This window comes from Neomonachus schauinslandi, chromosome 2 (assembly GCF_002201575.2).
Source record: "Neomonachus schauinslandi chromosome 2, ASM220157v2, whole genome shotgun sequence".
NCBI lineage: Eukaryota > Metazoa > Chordata > Mammalia > Carnivora > Phocidae > Neomonachus > Neomonachus schauinslandi.
The window spans coordinates 161,470,950-161,476,320 of NC_058404.1; positions in this window are offsets into that span (position 1 = coordinate 161,470,950).

Below are 5,371 nucleotides of genomic sequence, written 5' to 3' on the forward strand. Positions count from 1 at the left end.
GGAATGCCACTAACGTCCCTTTTGGGGTCTCTAATTGGTGGACTAATAAATCAGAATATTCACCAACGGAAACTGGTCTTCCTGATGAATCTGGGAGAAATATAAAAGAAGAGTCATCTTGCCCATCACTGTGTCTCCATAGCAAGGTTCAACCCTAAGAATCTGGGGATGAGATTCACTTATTTCTGAAGACTCTCCAAAGAGTGCCAAAACATCTAAACTGAAATCTGTCGAAGGCTGTTGATTTTCCTGTTTTTCCTAGAAGAAATGACATAAATTATGGCTGAAATCCACAGTTCAATCTTCAACCTCATTTCAACTATTTATTTCACCTACCCTGACATGTCAAGAAGCCAAATGGTCAGGAGCTACCAGCCTCATTTCTCCTGGTTTCCAGAGGCCTTGCTATCCACAAACTGTGATCCAGTTTAGTAAAGGCTGGGTGGGTTAAGAAGCAAAATAAAGGGTCTGAGTAATTCTTCCCTGAAATACCAGACCCTGGATACATTCTGGATGCAGGTGCAGAGGAAATGGTCTTTGGATGATGATGAATGATTAGGCACATGGTTAAAATGAAGCCAGCCAAGCTCAAATGCTCAGATCTTCATCCTGGTTCAATTTTAGGCTTGAGTTGAATTCTTTCAAGGTAAGAAGAGAGCATCATTCTCCCCTCATTGCAAAGGGATGGGCTGTCCATCTGCCTGGCTTTTGCTCTGTCTCTGCTGTTTCTGTCATCAGGAGCCTTTGTCTCAGAAGGAGCTGAGTTCTCTCTTACGTTACACCTGAGAGAGTTTCTCTAGCTCTGTATTCAGACAAAAGCATGTCTGAAACCCTGTGCTGCCAGTTCCCAGGGGCAAGGCAAATGAACCTCCCCAAGCCTTGTTAAATGGGATTATTAATGCCAACCTCTCAGGCATGTTAGAAGGATTCGATGAGATAAAATACATAAAGCACTCAGAAGAGTGTTTGACACGTAGCGAGTCCCAGTAAACAGTGACTATTGTTTTCATAAACGTCTCTCAGATATTTGGAAGTACATCCCAGTGAGATATTACATGATCTTATTTCAGGCTGCTGAGCATGCATGTCGCTTAGAGAGGCTAGAAGGCAATAATACTGAGAACTAGCTCTCCTAGGTGCTTTCTCTCATGAGCACTGTGTCTGAAAGGGAAAAGCTTTCAAGAGGCTTAGAAATTGAAATGTTTTTGTCTTTGGCTCATCAGATCTCCTCTTGGTGGAGAAATGGGTTAGAGGTTGGGCCCAGGGAAGAAGTCCAAAGAATGGCAGATGCAGAGGCAAGAGGGGAAGGCCTCATGTCAGAGAGGGGGTAGGGCGAGGGTGGATCTAGGTCAGGGGGTAAGATAGGGGCGGGGGACAGCCTTGGCCACTGCTAGCCACACCCCTCCTGGGAGCCAGTTAGGAACAGGCTCCCCTTCTCCCAAACAACGCAGCCCTCACCAGGACCTGTGGCTTGGGCGGTGGAGCACAAACTGCATTTCAATCCCCCACCCTCCCCACTCGTGGCCTCCAGTGCACCCCCCAGCAGGACCCAGACTTCACAGCCACAAGCACAGCCCCGGGCTGGGGGTGGGTGTCCGTCTGGGTATGGACCAAGAGTCCGGAGCCAGGAAGGGAAGAGCAGGTAGGCTGGCATCTGCGGACGGCCCGGAGAGGACGAAGGCAGGATCTCAGCAGAGCATTTCTCTACTTCGCCCTCTTTGGGAACTGGCCCAGCAGGTTGGGGTCCTCAGAAACTGAAGCGGAAATGAAGGTCGGGATGCGAGGTGTTAGGAATCAGCACCCGTGAAGGCGAGGGGGCGAAGCAGGATCCCGCGGAGGGAGAGGCCGAGTGCAGTGCAACCTTGAGGAAGCCTCGGCAGCGTCGGGGGTGGGGTGGAATGGAGGGTCTGGAGCACGTGTGGCCTGTCAGAGTGTCCAAGAAGGTGGGAGCCTCTCTCCCCCCACCAAACTTGGGCTGATGGGGAAACGGCATGGCTGGCTCTCTGCTGACCACACTCCCCACTGCGGGGCGGCAAGCAGTCCTTCTAGTGAGATCTGGGGCCTGCAGCCTGGCTCTACCCCAGCCACCTCTTCTGCTAGTCATAGTCCCCTGGCACCGAATTAGCAAATACTGAAACAGTATTTTGCAGACAGAGGGTTAGCCTCCAGGACATTTTCATCCACAGATCAGCGTATGATGCTGTTTTATGTGTCTTTCTTTTTTAAGATTTTATTTATTTATTTGACAGAGAGAGGGCGAGAGCAGGAACACAAGCAGGGGGAGTGGGAGAGGGAGAAGCAGGCTTCCTGCTGAGCAGGGAGCCCGATGTGGGGCTCGATCCCAGGACCCCGGGATCACCACTGGATCCAAAGGCGGACGCTTAACCGACTGAGCCATCCAGGCGCCCCTTATGTGTGTTTCTTTTTAAAGACACCTCTCAAAATCTATGCTGTTGATTCGTTAACATTGAACTCGTGGCCAACAACACTACCATTTGGACCTGAACGAAGCTTATCTAAAGCACAGCTTTTCTCTGTAAGGCCCCCGTGGCCTTCTTGCACGTAGGGGCCCTAGTAGGCCTGCCAGCACAAAGCCCGGGGCCACTATAAACAGCAAATAAACAAAAATGCCAAAAATGTGGCACTAAATAGACCACGAAAAGGACAGTTGTTTTAAGTAGGGAAGCTGAAAAAAGACCACAGAGCCGCCACCTTGTTGAACCTCCGCTGGGAACGTGTGCTGGTGGGCAACCCCAATTTCTTGTCGCTCTGCATGTCTGCAAATGACCACAAAAGCCCTGTGAGTATTGACTTGGGGGTTACAGGTACATTTTAGCAAGGAGGCAAGTTCCCAAATTCAGAGTACATGAATACTGACGATCAATTGTACTTAGTATCTTTTTAATTTAAATATTCTTTCTTATTTCAATATTTACTTTCCTCCCAGGGAGTAGAATTGAGGAAATCATGGTTTAATTGGGCAGGATGTATTTTTTCTAGCAGACGTTAATTTAACAGGCAATACATGCCTGTTAAAATGAAATTGTTCGTCTTTATACCTCCTCAGATCATCTCAGCACTCCCAGGGGTGCACAGACCTCAAGGGTCAGTGATCCTCAGAGGCTGGGTTTTGTGGAAGTCAGGGATTTGCTATGTGGATGGTTTGGCCTGACCAGATCTCAGGAACCCCTGCTCTCCTTGGGTTTCAGCTGGAATCATTCATTTGTTCCAGGATCACTGGGCTCAGAGGGACTTCTCTTCCCTATTCTACTCAGCACAAGCTATGTTTATCCTTTACTTGCTAATAAAGAAACAGCTCGTGTTTAATGTGGATTGATCCAAAAAAGAGAATTCAGCAACTTTCCAAATCCACCAACTTCTTCCTGTGTGGTTAAATGTTCCCATATTGGATGAACATGGAGACAGGAAATGACAAATGATTTGGATAATACCCCGAAAGCTAGTTGTTTGCTTTAAAAAAAAAAAATCTTAATAAAAATTTTCTCCAATTTATTTTTCATGACTTTGTGGAAAGCAAGAATAATTTCTGTGAAAGAGCTGGTTTTTAGGCAAAAACACCATGTAATCTTTAAGGACACTGTAAATCAGTATTAAGTGCTACCTGGCATTTGTATTTTGAGATGCCCAGGGTTGATAGCATTGCAAAGATTCTTTGATGGAACAATAATCACAAGGATGCAAATTGATTTCCTTCGGTGGGACGTCCCTTAAAAGCACATGAGCTTTTAAACTGGCCTCCAGCCTCTCTGCCATGATGTGATCTTACTACATTTTCCCATAATTTATAGACATCAGCTGGATTTTTTAATAGATAAAGCTAGATATTTGTTAGTTGAAAGTGGAGATGATTTAAACCAAACCAAAGACCACATGCATAAATTTTATTAACATTTAAACTATGTTTAATGTTCAGGAATCTATGTTCTATTTTCTTCTCCTTTGTTGTGTTCCCTTTACCCCCCACCCCCACACGCACACCCCCACACACACCTTTTTAAAAAAATTTCAGCTTTATTGAGGTATAATTGACCAAAAAAATTTCTGAGATATTTAAAGCATAATTTTTAAAACATAATATTTAAAGCATATTTCAAGATAATGAAAGCATTCCCCCATCTACTTAATTAACATATCTATCACCTCAGAGATTGATCTTTGTGTGTGCGTGAGACCATTTAAGTTCTACTCTCCCAGCAAATCTCAATTGTGCAATACAGTGTTGTCAACTAGAGTCACCATGTTTTATGCTAGATCCTCAGACCTTATTCATCTTACAGCTGAAACTTTGTACCCTTTTACCAATCTCTTCCTATTTCCTCCACCCCTCCCCTCAGTCCATGGCAAACACTTTTTTTACTCTGTTTCTATGAGTTTGACTTTTCTTTTTAGATTCCACATATAAGTGATAACATGCAGCAATACAGTATTTGTCTTTCTCTGTCTGGCTTATTTCACTTAGCATAATGCTCTCAAGGTCCATCCATGTTGTTGCAAGGGGCAGAATTTTCTCCTTTCTCATAGCTGAATAATATTCCATTGTATATATGTACCACCTCTTCTTTATCCTTTCAGCCATTGATGGACACAGTTGTTTCCATATCTTGGTTATTGTGCACAATGCGGCAATGAACATGGGAGTTTGGATATGTCTTTGATTTCCTGTTTTCACTTCCTTTGGATATATACCCAGGACTGGAATTTCTGGATCATATGATAATCCTATTTAAAAATTTTTGAGGAACCTCTACACTGTTTTCCACAGAAGTTGCGTCATTTTACCTTCCCACCAACAATGTATGAGGGTCGCCTTTTCCCCACATCTTCGCCAACACTTGTTATCTCTTTCTTTTTGATGGTAGCCATTCTGGTGGGTGTGAAATGATATCTCATTGTGGATTTGATTTAAATTTCCCCGATGATTCATAAAGTTGAGAATTTTTTCATGTGTCTGTTGGCCACCTGTATGTCTTCTTTGGAAAAATGTCTGTTCAGTTCCTCTGCCAGTGTTTAATTGTTGTTGTTGTTGCTATTGAGTTGTATGAGTTCTATATATTTTGGGTATTAATCTAGTATCAGATAAATGGTTAGCAGATACTTTTTTTCCCATTTGACAGGTTGCCTTTTCATTTTGTGGATGGTTTCCTTTGCTGTGCGGAAACTTTTAAGTTTGATGTAGTCCCACTTGTTTAATTTTGCTTTTGTTGTCTTTGCTCTTGGTGTCAAATTAAAAAAATCATCGCTAAGACCAATGTCAAGGATCTTACCCCCTCTGTTTTCTTTTAGGAGTTTTATGGTTTCAGGTTTTACACTGAATTCTTTCATCCATTTTGAGTTGATTTTTGTGTATGGT